Source organism: Miscanthus floridulus, chromosome 2 (assembly GCF_019320115.1).
Source record: "Miscanthus floridulus cultivar M001 chromosome 2, ASM1932011v1, whole genome shotgun sequence".
NCBI classification, from domain to species: Eukaryota; Viridiplantae; Streptophyta; class Magnoliopsida; order Poales; family Poaceae; genus Miscanthus; species Miscanthus floridulus.
The window spans coordinates 19,795,394-19,814,746 of record NC_089581.1 but is presented as its reverse complement, the minus strand read 5'-3'; the positions used below and the strand labels follow the sequence as shown (position 1 = coordinate 19,814,746).

The 19,353-nt window shown below is 43.9% G+C and overlaps 1 pseudogene; it reads right to left on the bottom strand.

Annotated features, from left to right (window-relative positions):
• Positions 1-92: 92 nt before the first annotated feature.
• Positions 93-18,436, bottom strand: LOC136538119 (transcription factor bHLH49-like; annotated as a pseudogene).
• Positions 18,437-19,353: the final 917 nt, after the last annotated feature.

Genomic DNA, 19,353 nt, shown 5'->3' with positions numbered 1-19,353 from the left:
ATAAATTTAAGAGGCTGTTTGGATCCTTTCATTTTGAAGCAATTGGAATCAAATCTTCAGAAAAAGAAGGGAAAGAACAGGATTGGGTTGCCGCCCAGTGCAGCGGCTGCTCGCACTAGTTGATTTCGTAACAGTTTTACTGTTTTGATGATAACATAAATATAACAATCTCCTACCATTTCTACTAAAATTATGACCACACGTTTGAAAAAAGAAGTATTAACAATAATGAGTCTCCTTCCATTGCATGATGAAACCTGTTGCGATACATTGCATGTTCCATGGAATTTCTGACAAAGCCACTGGCTTCAAACTCTGCATTTTTTGTACCTACGATTCCATTCTATTAGTACTCATTTAGGCCCATCAGCATTCAGCACCTGGTCCCAAGTCCCAACAAGCTTCTGTCCTTGGATTTCATGGATGATACTAGGTTTCCATCCCAATTTCCACAGGCCAAAGCACAACAGAAATTTACAGTGGAATCAGTTTTTCGGCTCCAGCTGTACATGATCCTTCATATGCCATACCATAAACAATGTGCCGTACATTATGGGAGCAACAGAAGGAAACCGGCATGAATGGTTAGGCCTCCAGCTATACAAAAAAACTTCATCCGGCAAGCGCTTTACGATGATTCAGTGATTCAAGAACAATTTCGGAGCTATAGACAGCAGCTCACTGTTCGATCTTCATGGAGCCTGTAGAGCACAGAAGGAACATTTCTGTAAGATGGATGGATTACTAGGAACATTTGTTTTTTGAGGAAACGTACTAGGAACATTTGTATTTTTCAGGGAGAGAATAGAGAGGATCATATAGATACCAGAGTTGTTGGTGCCGCTATCGGCTGCCACACCAGGGTTGAAGTTCATCTGAGGCATATTCTGAAGTCCTTCCCACATATAAGGTATCTGGATTCAAGGTTCACAGAAGTCCATCACCTCTTCAATCAGATAATATATGTGAACCCGAATATCATGAAATAAACTGAAAATACCTGGTTCATTGTTGACACGTCGTGAATAGTTCCGTGCAAAACATCGACAGGATTGGAAATGTTGCACATCATTTCTGGCTGCATGATTCCTTGGTTGAATGGAGCAGTAAGGCTGCTTGATCCTGGATCGACTCCATAGAAAGCAAGATGTCTGTCTTGTGAAAGCATCACCTGCAAACAACAATTTAAATTTAACAAAGCATATCTAAAATAACACCTAGAGTGAGACATAACAATCAAGTGGGTGGATTTACTTGTTTGGATATGATCTGCACAATGTCAAAGCCAAGCTCGGGGTTAACAGTTGCAAGTTTCATTGACAAGAACTGCAAGTTCGAAATTGTATTAGAATACTGGATTATATACTAACAAGATGCCACACATATTTCAAAACAATTCAACTACAAATGCACTAACACTACCTCGACTTGTCGTTGCAATGACTGCACATAGTTGATAATCTCATCGAGCATGACTGCCTTGCCAGTGATCTGTTCGAAAGAAATTTGTAATGTGTGGACTACAGGAGTCTTTGAGAAGTTGCTCGCACCAAACAAAGGAGAGGTTACCTTATTGCATCCAGGAACAAGATCTTGAAGAAGCTTCATTCTCTCACTTATCTTCTTTCTCCTCAGCTGCGGAGTTTCATTAACTTCAAATAGTAAAGATAATAAAGCAAACTGAACTGGTAGTTACTTGCTACAAGAGCGAAATTTACTCTTTCTGCAAGGCTGTGGCTGTTAGTGGCTTGGCCTCGCTTTGCCCGGACATGAACATAGTCCTCTTTAGTACCATCACCATCAGAAGAATCTTCCTTGCTTTGCATTTTGGGCGAAATCTTTCTGTTCCCCCTCTTCCATTGAATTCCTTTCTGGCTGAGATGAACCTTCTGTTTGTTGATCACCTGCATTCTATAGCCAACCATAACAGGACAGTTGGTCATTACTGTAACAGAATCGACCAATTATACGAAATTAAGTAAGAAAATCATCCGCAAGAGCAGACGATTTAGCAAACTTAAGCCCGTATAACCCGGTAGTCCGTGAAATCACGAAGGATTTCAAACCAACTTCCATTCCAGCCAAGATCGTAATAAGTTTAGCGGTCACCATCACATATTACATAAAAGTTCGCAATCTCAGATACATCAGAGTTTCAACATAGTTATTACAAAACCAGTTCGAATAAAAATAGCGGAAGTCATTTGTTCAAACCACACACACACTCACGCGGAGTTCAAATATAGTGCCAGCGAATGATCATCTCTAACAAAAGCATAAGACGAGACGTAAGGAATGACCATGCCCATGGTCCTAAGCATCACCCATCGCATGATAAAGGCAGTTGATACAGTAGCCATAATACATCTGCCCATCTGCAACAAGTGGGAATAAAACCCTAAGTACGAGAAGGTACTCAGCTAGACTTACCCGACATAATCGAAAATAAATGACACCAAGGATTATGAAGGGCTTTATAGTAGGGTAGCTGACTCATTTACAAAAAGAAGCATTTTTAGCATTTCAAGAACCTTTCTAAAAGCATTATTGCCAAGTTCATTATTATTAACCTGTCGACTAGATTTGCACCTATACTAGAGTAAGCATGTGATTAAGCAGATAATGATAACCAATGATCATTAAACAACTTCCATACTGTCATATTCATTATAACTGTCCAAGTGTTCCATAAACATTTACTACGATGAAGTAACTCAAGTCAAGTGCTCACTATCCAGGAGCGATGACGATTCGAATCGATTCCTAACCAGCTGGTGATTTATTCCTTACACAAACCTCACTCACCCGCTAAAGTGAGATATTGATCACCGAGTCAACTTTCCAGGTATCTCGAGTTTGTCAGGAACCACATGTACCCGGGGGCCGACCGACTGCACTTTGGTCTTATCATCCCGCCCCCGTGTCCTACCACACCTACTCCGGCATAGTGCGTTGCGGGCAATCTACTTGGCCCAAAAAATCTCCCAGCTTCGCGGTCGGAAGGTACTTTATCCGGCCAGCTAAATGTAAGGTATGCGTTCAACATGACTCGAGGCCCAACAACGGTCGGTCCTTAATCGACACAGACGGAAAGCACTACAGTCCAAAACTCTGCAAGTCTCCGTCCGGTCTCAATTTCATTTAACACTTAGTTATACCATGACTTCATAGTCATCCAAGCAGATCCAGGTAACCATCTATAGCTCGCAGGTGACAGGGAATCACCCGACTTCTACCGGTCTAAGCCAGCTAAGCATTGACTCGACTGCGGATACCCGGGTAACAAGGATATAGTATAACAAAGGTAGACAAGGTATAATGCAGCAACGGTTGCAAACAACTCCTGAACGTAATGCATCAATTAAAGTAAAGCATTTAATTAAATCATTGCAAACCGGGAGAAAAATGCTCCGGGGCTTGCCTCTCTTGAAGGAGCTCGGACGGTGATCGGGGCACTCCGAAAGTTCCTCAACGTCCTCGTCGGCTTCGGGCACTTCCTGCGGCTGCACCTCGAGCTGCTCCTCAGGCTCCTCGGGTATGACGACTGGGTTCTCGGTTTACGATCCTATATGATGCAATGCGCGTAAGTGCTTATGCAATCGGTGCATCGGATGAGATGAATACAAGGGATATGTTAAAATGCAAGGTAGTCAACATCATCCAAGAAAATATACTACAAGCACATGTCATCTACTGCATTCTCTTCTACTACTAATATGTTAAGTCAACATATCTTATTAAATGCTTCAAAGATACACCAAAGCTTCACTAATTTCTTAATCACACATAAAGCAACACTTAATTAAACTCTAATTAATAATAGGTTTGAATAGCAACCTCTATTTTTATTGCTTAGAAAAATCTTAGAAAATTACCATAGCACATTACTACCCTAAGTAGTCTATTATCAGATTTTTATGGTATTTGAATGAGTGGATTAGCCTACACAAAAATCACAAGCTATGGCAAGATTATGAACATAAAAATACTTTGAACTGTGAAAAGTGTCAAATGACAGAGTTAGTATTTTTCCTAGGTTCTTCATAGTGTACAATGACTGTACAAAAATTATCACATGCATGTTCTATACAAAGTTTGCCCTTTAGCTAAAATAACAAAAATCAGCCATTAAAGGTACTTGAACTACACCTCAAAATTTTCCCACAACACATACATGAAACATATTTTTCCTAGGAAGTACATGACATAATAAGATTAACAAACTTGAAAATCATATTTTTCTGAAGCCTATAGATTTTTCTACATATTTTTCAAATTATCAGCAATATACATGATTAAATAAAATTCTACGGAAAAGTATCTCAAAAATGACATGCAATAATTTTCCCAAGTAGATCTGATGATAAGGAACCTAGAAAAATTTATTTCAACAGATTTGGAGCAACTTTGAGTATCCAAACATTTTTCAAACCATTAATATTTTTAAATAATAAAGAAAAAATAGAAAACAATTCCTTCAATCGCTACTGGGCCAGCCCGAACGGATTAGGCGGCCCACGACTGCTTTTGGCCTGCGCGGCCCGAGCGCAAGGAAGGGAAGACGGCCCGGCAGGCGTCGGCCCACGGCCTGGCTCGGCCTGGCTTGGCTGAGGCAGGGGCTACGCCGGCGCTTGCGCCGACGCGGCGGCGCGGCTCGACCACGAGGCCAGCGGCCATCTCCGGCCATGGCAGGGCGAGCTAGCGGGCGCACGTGATGCGCGAGAAGATGGCGAATGCGGTAGGGTAGCTAGGCGGGGCTGGAGAAGAGAAGGAAGAGGCCTTCCATGGCGGCCGAGCACGGCGACGCCATGGCCGGCGTGGCGAGGCTTGAGACGGCTCTACCTAAGCTCGGCAGGCGGCGCAAACGCGAGCACAACTTGAAGGAGGGCAAGACGGAGCTGCGGGCGCGTGCTTGCTGGCCGAGGTGGAGGAGCCGCGGCGAATTTCGCCGGCGGGTGCGTGGCGCGGCGAGAGGCAGAGCTACGGGCGCGCGGTGCTTGCAGAGAGGCGAGGCAGCGCGGAAGTGAGCCAGTGAGCGCACCAGCACCAGCAGGTGTAGGCAGGTGCGTGGGCGCAGGCACAGGCCGGCTGCGACGCGCGGCGGCGTCGACGGCGCATGGCCGCCACGCGGCGGGCAAGCTCTGCCGCGGTCGGGCGCGCGGCGCGGCGCGACAGCGGGCAGGCGCGCGGATGCAGGCCAGGCGCGGCACGGCGCTGGGCTGGGCCGAGCGAGGCGAGGCGCGCGCGGGAGGCTGGCTGGGCCGACTTCGGTCGTGGGCTAGAAGTGAGGCGGCGGCCCGCGAAGGAGGAAAAAGCCTTTTTCATTTGTATTTTCAAGGAATTTTTACATACCATCTTTCAAATATTATTTTGAGCAAGAAAATGACATCCTTTAAAAATGTACCAAAAATGAAAATTGACTAGAATTTAATTCTCTACAACTTTACTTTTATGACCAAAGCCAAATTCTTTCTAGATTTTGAATTGTAAATTCAAAGTCCAAGTTTAACTCAAAATCCTAATTTTTGGGAATTTATTTTTGAAGCCAAATTTCGAATTAATTTGAATACAACCTTGCTCCAAAAATTTGAACTAAACAATCCTAGATGATTTACAATAGTAGCCAACCATGTTTTACTAACGTAGCAAGCAAAATCAGGGCAAAACAAGTCTAACAAAGGTATGCAACATTCAGGTTTCACACATGTTTCAAATGTTTCGAAGCAGTGTTTCAATTGTTATTTACATGATTAGGCATGTGTGATTAGAATGCTTGATGATGCATGATATGTATGATTTGCAGTGCCTAAATGCAGGCATAACATCGGGGTGTTACAGCCCTCCCCCCTTATAAAAATCTCGTCCCGAGATTTGTGTTACAAACCATTTGTTATAAAAATCTTCATAAGCTTTTTATAGATACTCTCCTGTTTCCCAAGTTGCATCTCCCTTATCATAATGATCCCACTGTATCTTGTATGTTTTCACCACACTATTCCGAGTAGCACGTTCCTTAGTGTCTAACACCAGGACTGGTTACTCACGATACACCAAATCTGATTTGAGTTGGATACCTTGAGGTTCTATTCTTTCCTCCGGAACACGCAAATATTTCTTAAGATGTGATACATGGAAAACTGGGAAAACGATACTCATTGTCTCAGGTAACTCTAACTTATAGGCTACCAGACCTCTTTGTTCCAAGATCTTGTATGGTCCTACGAATCTCGCGGCAAGCTTTTTTCGGACTCCAAACATTTTCTTCATTGGCGTGACTTTCAGATAAACATAGTCACCAACAAACACAAGGGGTCTCCTTCTTCTGTCTGCATAACTTTTCTGACGTGATTGGGCCGCTTTCATATTCTGCTGAATAATATAAACTTTCTTCTCGGCTTCTTCTACAAAGTCAATGCCAAAATACCTTCTATCTCCAGGCTCGACCCAATTTAATGGTGTTCTACATCTTCTACCATATAAAGCTTCGAAGGAAGCCATCTTGATGCTTTCTTGATAACTATTATTATAAGAAAACTCAGCTAACGGTAACCATGACTCCCATGATCCCTTAGAAGACAATACATAGGCTCTTAACATATCCTCCAAAACAGCATTCACTCGTTCAGTCTGACCATCTATCTGAGGATGATAAGCGGTACTGCAAATCAAACTAGTTCCTAAGCCTTTGTGTAAATGTTCCCAAAAGTGAGCCGTGAACTGTGAGCCTCTATCAGATCTGACAACATACCGACAGGTTTCATGTGAATTGCTTTCACTCGACAACATGTGTCACATCTGACAACATATGCTGTAATTTCTTTCTTCATTTTGGTCCACCAATAGCGAGATCTTAGTTCTTGATACATCTTACTACTTTCGGGATAGATAGATAGCTTAGAAAGGTGAGCTTCATCCATGAGTTTATTCCTAAGCTCTTGATCCTTGGGAACCATAAGACGGTCGTCAAACCACAACACGCCTTGTTTATCCACTTTAAATTGTTGAGACGACTTTTCTTTTATTTTCTCTTTGATGTGGAATATCCCCTTGTCGGTTTTCTGGTCTTCTATTATCTTACTCTCCAAAAAGCAACTAATTTGAATACTATGTAACATAGCAGGATGCATTAGATCAAACCCATCTTCAAGTAATGGCTGCACATTCAAGTAATGTGACTTTCTACTCAAAGCATCTGCCACTACATTGGCTTTTCCAGGATGATATTGCACATTCAAGTTGTAATCCTTGATCAATTCCAACCATCTGCGTTGTCTCATGTTTAACTCTGGTTGGGTAAAGATGTACTTAAGACTCTTGTGATCTGTGAAAATGTTGCACACATTACCAAGTAGGTAATGTCTCCAAATTTTTAGGGCGTGCACAACTGCAGCAAGTTCAAGATCATGTGTTGGATAGTTGACCTCGTGCTTTCTCAATTGTCGTGATGCATAAGCAATGACTCTCCTTTCTTGCATAAGAACACAGCCCAATCCAGTCTTCGATGCGTCGCAAAACACATCAAAGGGTTTCTCGATATCTGGTTGTGCTAGAACAGGAGCAGTGGTCAACAGTTTCCGCAAAGTGTGGAAAGCTACTTCACACTCCTCTGTCCACACAAACTTGTGATCCTTCTGTAGGAGACTTGTCATCGGTTTGGCAATTTTCAAGAAATCTAGTATAAAGCGACGGTAATAACCCGCTAGTCCTAAGAAACTTCTAATCTCAGGAACTGTGGTCGGTGCTTTCCAATTTATAACTTCTTGCACCTTACTTGGATCGACTGAAACTCCATTCTCTGACAGAATGTGACCAAGGAAAAGAACTTCCTTCAACCAGAATTCGCATTTGCTAAACTTAGCATACAGTTGATGATCCCTTAGTCTGGTCAAGACAGTTCTCAGATGCTCTTCGTGATCTTTCTCGTTCTCGGAGTACACCAGAATGTCATCGATGAACACTACCACAAACTTATCCAATTCTGACATGAAAACTGTATTCATAAAAAACATAAAGTATGCAGGAGCATTTGTCAAGCCAAAGGACATGACAAGGTACTCATACAACCCGTATCTGGTGGAAAATGCAGTTTTCGGTATATCCTGTGGCCTAATCTTGATCTGATGATAACCGGATCTCAAATCTATTTTTGAGAACACCTTGGCCTTAGATAATTGATCAAACAGAACATCAATATGAGGCAAGGGATACTTATTCTTGATGGTTACAGCGTTGAGTGGTCTGTAATCTACGCACATTCTCAACGTGCCCTCTTTCTTTTTCTTCACAAACAAGGCGGGACATCCCCATTCAGACTTGCTTGGCCGAATAAACCTCTTTTTTGATAAATCTTCTAATTGCTTCTTCAGCTCAGCTAACTCATCTGGAGGCATCCGATAGGGTCTCCTTGAAATCGGAGCTGTTCCGGAGACTAACTCAATTCCAAACTCAATCTCCCTATCCGGCGGAAGACCAGGTAGCTCATCCGAGAATACATCCGGAAATTCACACACTACCGAAATCTGATGAATAGGAATGACTGTCATAGCACATGTAACACTTATAAGGTCTGTTCTTCGAGGCAATGGTACTTGGAAAGTACCCTCACCCAGGGGATCCTTAAGGGTAAGTACTCGACTTCCAGTATCTATGACTGCTCCCCAATCCTTCATCCAATTCATCCCTATAATGACATCCAAAACTAATCCAGGCATAACTATCAAGTTCACTCGGAACTTCCTGCTACCTAATTCAAGGGTTGCCCCTCGAACCATCCGGTTGGTCAAAACATCAGCCCCTGCTGAACTTATACGATAACCATAACCCAATTCCGTGCATAGTTGTTCATGTTTCTGTGCAAATGCTTGACTCATAAAAGAATACGATGATCCAGAATCAAATAGAACAACTGCAGGGTTTTCGTTGACAGGAAACTTACCAGCAGTGACGGGCTCTCCCTCAGAAATTTCATCCACTATCGTACTATGCACTCTAGCATTATAAGTCTGCTGCTTCTTCTTGAGCGGGTACAGACAAAACCTCGAGAAATGGCTGGGTTGATCACAGTTATAGCAGGGTCCTCTCACTGTCTCGGCAGATCCCACAGCTCCCTTGGAACTGCCTTGTACCGCAGTTGCGGCTGCTTTGTTGGGCTGTACTGCCATCTTGTACAGCTTCTGAGGTCCATGGAAATTCTGACTTCTTTGCTGAGGTGGCCGGAATCTAGCGCCAGGTGCCGATGGGCGATAAGGAGGTCGACCTCCCATAGGTGCTCTAGCTTGCGACGGCCCACCTTCAAAGGCTCTCTTGCGTGTCTTGGCTGCAGTGCTGGCGTTGTTATTCTTCTCCTGCTTCAGACAGTCACTGATGAAGTCATTGAATCTAACGCGATTGTTGGTACCAACATGCTTCATCATTTTTGGATTGAGTCCTCTCTTGAAACTGGCTATCCTTTTAGCATCTGTGTCAACCATGTCGGGAGCATAGCGACATAAGTTGTTGAAGGCATGCAGATATTGCGTCACGGTTTTGGTGCCCTGGTTCAACGCCAGAAACTCTCCCAACTTCATCTCGGTCAGCCCGGGTGGAATATAGACTCCACGGAAGGCCTTAGCAAACTCTCTCCAAGAAATCTGAGCATTTGGAGGGAAGGTGGTGCGATGGTGCTTCCACCACATTCCCGCTGGTCCTTGCAATTGAAGTGCAGCATACTCTGTTTTCAGAACCTCAGTCATCCTCAACACACGGAATTTATCTTCCATCGTGTTGATCCATTCCTCAGCATCGAGTGGCTCTGTTGCTTCCATGAATATTGGCGGCCTGGTGTCCATAAAATCTTTAAAGCTGCTATATTGGTTCACTCCCATGCCACCGCCTTGATTATTACCACGTTGAACGTTGTTGGCGATGGTGCACAGAAAATCCTCCATGTTCTTCTGAGATTGTTCCGCGTTGCACTGACTCCCGAGCAGCTGTGCGAGGAACATCTCAGGGGTAAACGGAGGAGGAGATGGCCAATGCGGTTCATGGGGAGGTTCATTGTTGTTGCCGTGGTTTCCACCACCACCACCAGTCCCCGCACCATTAGCACCGGTCTCAGCGGCCTCATACGTGGTTCGGTGAGTGTTTGTCATCTGCATATTTCAGCAACAAGTAATGATTGAGTGAAGCTGTAATAATTGCGAGTGAAGGAAAAATTATGCCGTACTAAATTTACTGGAGAGAATAAATTCATACAATAAAACAGAGGCACAACAATCGCATCCCAATTAAAACAACAGCACTTAATCAAATTACTTCAACGGCAAACATCGCGTTCATACAATCAAATTGCCAGCATACATACACTGGATTTTTTTATGCGTTCAGATATCGCATTCGAAAATCAAGTTCCAACCACATGCCAAGTCTCATCCGTTCGAAGCAACATACAATAGGTTACATGCCAACAAAAGAAAGGTCACCATGGCAGGACCTAGATACTAGTGCAAGGCAACTAGCCTAGTCCTCGGGGCCATCGTCGGGATCGGAGACGTCACCATCGCCTCCAGGTGAAACTACAGGCTCTTCCTGGTTGTCGTCATCGATATCCATGCCAGCGGCGTCTAGTGGAGCATATGGGCCAACCCCATTGTAGAGCACGTGAAACTCCTCGTGCAGGTTGCCATTATATTCCTCTAGCTCATCGACCCTCTGCAGCAGAAGGTCCCTCTCGTCCCAGGCTTTATTCCTTTCCTGAACCAACTGTCCAATCATGCGGTCTGCATTGTTGTTGGCTTGAGTTAACGTATGCACTCGCTGCATAGCTCTATCACCTCTCTCAACCGCCTGATCTCGCTGTAAGTTCATATCAGCCAACTGCTCCTGCAAGCTAGCTATAGCACGTGCCTGTCTCTTCTTCTGCTTTCTCCCCTTGAGCTTATCTTGACCACGCAAGCCAGTCAATGTCCAGTAGGTACTCTCGAGACCCTCATACGCTCTAATGGCGGCGAACATAGCACTCATTGCCTGGTTGTCGCTAGCCTGTCCTTCAGCTGGACCTCTGACCAATGCACTTCCCTAAGGCTGAACCCAAATGGCATCACGAGGATCATTTCTAGGAAAAGTGCCAGCTAGAGCTACTGCAAGCTCACTGGGAAATCTGCTCATAATGTCCCTGATGACATGAAAGGCTGCTCCCTCCGCACCCTCAGCTGGAGTGCGACCCTCAAACTCCAAATGCCAAGCATCCCAGTCTGGAGCATCACCGAGAGCAGGAACCGTGATCTCCACCACTGAAAGTTCATCCTCTGCTAACTGGCTCTTATTCCAAGAGTACACCGGTTCTTAACCCTCTGGGTACCCCACATCATGGAGCACTCTCCAAAGCAAGGTCGGCATGCCAAACTCGCTCAAGGTGTCCGTGGTGCGGTGCTCCCTCAGGGCCAACGGACGTCGAGGTGCTCTTCCTCCGGTGGACTTACGAGCGGTCTGCTTTGTGCGGACCATCTATAGCAAAAGTTCTTTTATTACCTCGGGGAAACATATTTTAGGTGATACAACTTTTATCAAAATGAGATAATCAATTTATAAGGGGAGGAATGCATGACATGAATGAAATGCACAAGTAACATGATGTATGTACGTGCCGTACGTTCTCACAAACTTAGGAGATAAATACTTTCTAACGACTAATTCGGTGGCATACAAACGATCTCTCAAATACGTAGCTAATGCGTTCTACACGATAGCATTATTATGTACCTACAGAAGATTCATTTCAGCCCAATTCCCAATGAATGCATAAAAACAGTAAATTTTATCTACACGCTCTACACAAATCCTCAGATACATGTACAACGGTAGTAACTACCCGAACCATCGTCCTATTGATGGCATCGCCTCAACAGACGAAAGACCCATACATGAGATGCCTTTGTAAAACCTGCGTAGAACATGTAATTACTCCAGCATCTTATAAGCATTCACCCTAGATCGGCAGTGTATCCGATCATGCTCTCACAACTCACACTTACCGAGGCGTAGAGGCAATTGATCCATACATTACTACTCAAACAAGTGGCACTCATACAATAGCACGCCGTATGAGCGACGAAAGAGAAATATGATGCAAGAACCCCAAGTCAGTTTTTAATTAAGCCACCGAGATTCCTTAACTGGGCATAGAGGATATGACCACTGGCACACTTTATGGTTTGGAAATCACGTTTTTCAAATGCATTTTTGTTTTAAATACACTTGTGAACAGTAACACGCTAAACCATACTCTGATGCCAGCTGTAACAGAACCGACCAATTATATGAAATTAAGTAAGAAAATCATCCGCCAGAGCAGATGATTTAGCAAACTTAAGCCCGTATAACCCGGTAGTCCGTGAAATCACGAAGGATTTCAAACCAACTTCCATTCCAGCTAAGATCGTAATAAGTTTAGCGGTCACCATCACATATTACATAAAAGTTCGTAATCTCAGATACATCAGAGTTTCAACATAGTTATTACAAAACCAGTTTGAATAAAAGTAGCGGAAGTCATTTGTTCAAACCCCACACACACTCACGCGGAGTTCAAATATAGTGCCAGCGAATGATCATCTCCAACAAAAGCATTAGACGAGACGCAAGGAATGACCATGCCCATGGTCCTAAGCATCACCCATCGCAGGATAAAAACAGTTGATACAGTAGCCATAATACATCTGCCCATCTGCAACAAGTGGGAATAAAACCCTGAGTACGAGAAGGTACTCAGCTAGACTTATCCGACATAATCAAAAATAAATGACACCAAGGATTATGAAGGGCTTTATAGTAGGGTAGCTGACTCATTTGTAAAAAGAAGCATTTTTAGTATTTCAAGAACCTTTCTAAAAGCATTATTGCCAAGTTCATTATTATTAACCTGTCGACTAGATTTGCACCTATACTAGAGTAAACATGTGATTAAGCAGATAATGATAACCAATGATCATTAAACAACTTCCATACTGTCATATTTATTATAACTATCCAAGTGTTCCATAAACATTTACTACGATGAAGTAACTCAAGTCAAGTGCTCACTATCCAGGAGCGATGGCGATTCGAATCGATTCCTAACCAGCTGGTGATTTATTCCTTACACAAACCTCACTCACCCGCTAAAGTGAGATATTGATCACCGAGTCAACTTTCCAGGTATCTCGAGTTTGCCAGGAACCACATGTACCCGGGGGCCGACCGACTGCACTTTGGTCTTATCATCCCGCCTCCGTGTCCTACCACACCTACTCTGGCACAGTGCGTTGCGGGCAATCTACTTAGCCTGAAAAATCTCCCAACTTCGTGGTCGGAAGGTACTTTATCCGGCTAGCTAAATGTAAGGTATGCGTTCAACATGACTCGAGGCCCAACAACGGTCGGTCCTTAATCGACACAGACGGAAAGCACTACAGTCCAAAACTCTGCAAGTCTCCGTCCGATCTCAACTTCATTTAACACTTAGTTATACCATGACTTCATAGTCATCCAAGCAGATCCAGGTAACCACCTATAGCTCGCAGGTGACAGGGAATCACCCGACTTCTACCGGTCTAAGCCAGCTAAGCATTGACTCGACTGCGGATACCCGGGTAACAAGGATATAGTATAACAAAGATAGACAAGGTATAATGCAGCAACGGTTGCAAACAACTCCTGAACGTAATACATCAATTAAAGTAAAGCATTTAATTAAATCATTGCAAATCGGAAGAAAAATGCTCCGGGGCTTGCCTCTCTCGAAGGAGCTCAGATGGTGATCGGGGCACTCCGGAAGTTCCTCAACGTCCTCCTCGTCGGCTTCGGGCACTTCCTACGGCTGCACCTCGAGCTGCTCCTCGGGCTCCTCGGGTATGACGACTGGGTTCTCGGTTTACGATCCTATATGATGCAATGCGCGTAAGTGCTTATGCAATCGGTGCATCGGATGAGATGAATACAAGGGATATGTTAAAATGCAAGGTAGTCAACATCATCCAAGAAAATATACTACAAGCACATGTCATCTACTGCATTCTCTTCTACTACTAATATGTTAAGTCAACATATCTTATTAAATGCTTCAAAGATACACCAAAGCTTCACTAATTTCTTAATCACACATAAAGCAACACTTAATTAAACTCTAATTAATAATAGGTTTGAATAGCAACCTCTATTTTTATTGCTTAGAAAAATCTTAGAAAATTACCATAGCACATTACTACCCTAAGTAGTCTATTATCAGATTTTCATGGTATTTGAATAAGTGGATTAGCCTACACAAAAATCACAAGCTATGGCAGGATTATGAACATAAAAATACTTTGAACTATGAAAAGTGTCAAATGACAGAGTTAGTATTTTTCCTAGGTTCTTCATAGTGTACAATGACTGTACAAAAATTATCACATGCATGTTCTATACAAAGTTTGCCCTCTAGCTAAAATAACAAAAATCAGCCATTAAAGGTACTTGAACTACACCTCAAAATTTTCCCACAACACATGCATGAAACATATTTTTCCTAGGAAGTACATGACATAATAAGATTAACAAACTTAGAAATCATATTTTTTTGAAGCCTATAGATTTTTCTACATATTTTTCAAATTATCAGCAATATACATGATTAAATAAAATTCTACGGAAAAGTATCTCAAAAATGACATGCAATAATTTTCCCAAGTAGATCTGATGATAAGGAACCTAGAAAAATTTATTTCAACAGATTTGGAGCAACTTTGAGTATCCAAACATTTTTCAAACCATTTCTATTTTTAAATAATAAAGAAAAAATGGAAAACAATTCCTTCAATCGCTACTGGGCCAGCCCGAACGGATTAGGCGGCCCACGACTGCTTTTGGCCTGCGCGGCCCGAGCGCAAGGAAGGGAAGACGGCCCGGCAGGCGTCGGCCCACGGCCTGGCTCGGCCTGGCTTGGCTGAGGCAGGGGCTACGCCGGCGCTTGCGCTGGCGCGGCGGCGCGGCTCGGCCACGAGGCCGGCGGCCATCTCCGGCCATGGCAGGGCGAGCTAGCGGGCGCACGTGATGCGCGAGAAGATGGCGAATGCGGTAGGGTAGCTAGGCGGGGCTGGAGAAGAGAAGGAAGAGGCCTTCCATGGCGGCCGAGCACGGCGGCGCCATGGCCGGCGTGGCGAGGCTTGAGACGGCTCTACCTAAGCTCGGCAGGCGGCGCAAACGCGAGCACAACTTAAAGGAGGGCAAGACGGAGCTGCGGGCGCGTGCTTGCTGGCCGAGGTGGAGGAGCCGCGGCGAATTTCGCCGGCGGGTGCGTGGCGCGGCGAGAGGCAGAGCTGCGGGCGCGCGGTGCATGCAGAGAGGCGAGGCAGCGCGGAAGTGAGCCAGCGAGCGCACCAGCACCAGCAGGTGTAGGCGGGCGCGTGGGCGCAGGCACAGGCCGGCTGCGACGCGCGGCGGCGTCGACGGCGCATGGCCGCCACGCGGCGGGCAAGCTCTGCCGCGGTCGGGCGCGCGGCGCGGCGCGACAGCGGGCAGGCGCGCGGATGCAGGCCAGGCGCGGCGCGGCGCTGGGCTGGGCCGAGCGAGGCGAGGCGCGCGCGGGAGGCTGGCTGGGCCGACTTCGGTCGTGGGCTAGAAGTGAGGCGGCGGCCCGCGAAGGAGGAAAAAGCCTTTTTCATTTGTATTTTCAAGGAATTTTTACATACCATCTTTCAAATATTATTTTGAGCAAGAAAATAACATCCTTTAAAAATGTACCAAAAATGAAAGTTGACTAGAATTTAATTCTCTACAACTTTGCTTTTATGACCAAAGCCAAATTCTTTCTAGATTTTGAATTGTAAATTCAAAGTCCAAGTTTAACTCAAAATCCTAATTTTTGGGAATTTATTTTTGAAGCCAAATTTCGAATTAATTTGAATACAACCTTGCTCCAAAAATTTGAACTAAACAATCCTAGATGATTTACAATAGTAGCCAACCATGTTTTACTAACGTAGCAAGCAAAATCAGGGCAAAACAAGTCTAACAAAGGTATGCAACATTCAGGTTTCACACATGTTTCAAATGTTTCGAAGCAGTGTTTCAATTGTTATTTACATGATTAGGCATGTGTGATTAGAATGCTTGATGATGCATGATATGTATGATTTGCAGTGCCTAAATGCAGGCATAACATCGGGGTGTTACATTACCATAAGAAACCATCAACATACAATTTCACACATCTAGATTAGAAGAGGAAGTGAGCTCAACAAGAAATCTTACATGCAACAACGTGACACGGTCCTCCTTTCCTTTCCTCTTCTTCACACCTCCGCTATGCTCATCACTCATTTGGATGTCCTGACTATGTACCTGCGGGAATAAGTATTGTTTCTATTAACTGCAGAATTGTCGCCTTCAGAAAGATCTACCTGGCAACATGATAAAAAAAACTAACCAGATGAAGATTGATACAACCCCGGTCTATCTTCTAAGCCCATGCCGTAAGATCCAAACCCATACTGTCCACTATAAGCCATCTTTTGATGCATTGTGAAAGAATTCCAATTTGCCTCGGAGAATTCTCTGCCACCATTTGCACTAGGACCATGATCAGATTGCTGGCCTGAGTACATCTCCAATTGTCCAGAAACACCAAAGTTCCTCAATCACCTATTCGAGATAAATAGAAGGTAAACACTATGAATGAAACTACCACTACATTGCCTCAAAAGGACACATAAATTCAAATAGCGCCTCGCACAGGGCGTAAATATTGATCAACTGGTTTGTTTGAGGTTGAGGGAAAACAGTATCACCTCAACTGGTAACCCTAACAAAGTTGAAAAGCAACTAGTCCCTTCAAGAATAACCACGCTATCCCAAACTACAGATAAAAAGACGGGCAAAAGAACCACCCACCGTCCAGGCAAAGGCCTGCTGGAACTGCATTACAGCTGGAGAAGACATGCTTCATCCATAGCCTTTGGGAACAAACCAAATCTGCAACAGTCTAAAGAAGCACATAGTCCAGAAAGTGAAACTTTAAACCCAGGGCATAAGGTTATCTCCAACAACAACAACACCCAAAATACAAAACCCATTCGTCTTTTGGGTAGCGCTCCTGGCAAAAGGTTAAATATCTATTCGACGTCTTCTCCAACAACCAGACCCAAAAGAGAATCATTTCTGCAAATGGGTTTCCAGGAGAGATGATCCCTATATTTGGGTTGTGCCTCTCAGGAAACCCCAAAAGGTCTTCCGTATAGGTACTCTGTTTGAGGCTGATTTTGGATCAACCCCATCATTAAGCAAACAACACTCGCTAACTGAGTCTTTTGGAGCAAAGTGTATGAGATGGGAGGAGAGCCGGCTCTTCCTAAAAGACTAAAAACACCAAAGCTAATTGGGAACAGGAAAAGCTACCAAATCTTCAAGAACCAGGCATGTACCACACTAGTACCATGGAGCTTCAAAGAAAAGGGTCATGTTTCACCAGATGAAGAACACGCAAACAAGTTTGGAACCAACCAAGAAGTGTGGTCTCCTTTAGGATATGGCTAGGCAGTTGCCCCTAATAAGAAGCTAAAAGAGCGCTAGTAATTCTGCCGGGAATTTAAACTAAGGGACCTACTTTTGAGTAAAATCACAGGACCAGGGCCTTGTTTAGATTGAAGAAAATTTCAACCCGATGAATAGTAGCACTTTCGTCTTATTTGGTAAATATTGTCCAATCGTGGACTAACTAAGTTCAAAAGATTCATCTCGTGATTTTCAACTAAACTGTGCAATTAGTTTTTTTTTTACCTACATTTAATGCTCTATGCAAGCGGCTAAAAATTAATGTGATGGAGAGAGAGTGAAAAAACTTGGAATTTTGGGGTGATCTAAACAAGGCCTAGCATCTTCAGGAGCGCACGGAAAACATGAAGCTGCCTCCAAGGGCCATCGATCACTTCATAATTTCTTCATAATCTTGGAAAGAACAGAAAATGTGAAATGAAAGCTTGGAGAAATACTTTCGCATCACCAAAGCTCACAGAAGGAAGGGGGCAAGAAGGCAAGCTGAACTGGTGAGAGCGTGAGGCTATTTGAATGCGTAGATGGCAGGAGTAGGATCTGCAAGAAATAACTAAGGCAGTGCTGAAAGCTTTCCGAGAGCAGGGGAGCGAAAGCAACCACTTTTGACTACTCCATCGTGTAATGAGGTGGTGTAAAGATCTTGAAAGGAACAGGTGCCAAGATGTTCAAGAAAATAACTACCTGAAAATTACCCCACCGCGGAATCACATGAACCCTTCAACTTCAAAGAGGCCGGCCACCAATTTCACCTGCAAGCGGAGACGAACACCTTGAAGTAATCCAAAAACTCAATAGCTGCTAGATGATTTTTTTTTCCTGTCCTTTTTTGCAGAATTACCTGACGTTGGTGGGCATCGGAGAGAGAGCTCGGTTTCTTGGCCCTCCCCAAGTACAGTGACGCTCCTATGATTTTAAGGTCCCTCTTATGGCGCACGTTCTGAACTCACGATCAAAGTGGATTATGTGATCAGAGTGAATTATGTGTAATATAACTCCTCGCTTCCTCTATACTCGAGAGCCGTGGGGAAAAAAAACTTAGAAAAAAATATCAATGTTATTTTTTAGACCGCCTAACCAATTTTATATCTTTCTTCTTATTAGTTTACTAATACATAATGGACTATATAATCTAAGGATTTGTATATCTAGACTTAAACCCCTCCTCTAGGGCGCTCGGCCATCGTACCTCGTGACCTCGGCCGGCGCTGCCAAGTATGGATCGCAAATTTGACCGCGACGGGAGGGGGTGGTGAAAGATTTTAAGGGCAAGAGGCGGAAGCAAAGGGCAAAGACCGAAGCAAAGAGCCTGCTGCTAAGGTGAAATGATTCCTTCTTGCGCTCTGGCAGAGGGTTGTTAACCACTGCAACTGCTCCCTTTCTCTCTCTATCCCTTCCCTTCTCTCTCCTCTCTCTAACATTTCCAAAACCTTAGCGTAAGCTAACAACACCTAATCAAAGTTAACAGCAGACTAGTGTACTATTAAGAGTAATTTACTGCTTCCTTTACTTTAGTACACAAAGATTAGCTGTAGTAAGGAGAAAATAAAGTAGGGAGTAAAAAAATAGTGTATAATTCTCACCTGCCCAGCCTTGCATACCCTCAATGTCCTGTGGGCCCCAGTTTGCCTGTACACTGGTACTATTGAATATTTGTATATTAGCTTGTTATTTTATTCTTTATCCAATGGATACATAGCAGCAAGTTTGAACCGAAAGAAAATGATTTATCACCAGGTAGCAAGGCTAGGCGACTGTAAACAGCATTTGAGGAAAAAGTGCACAAATGTGAGTCAGATCATTGAATTGCTT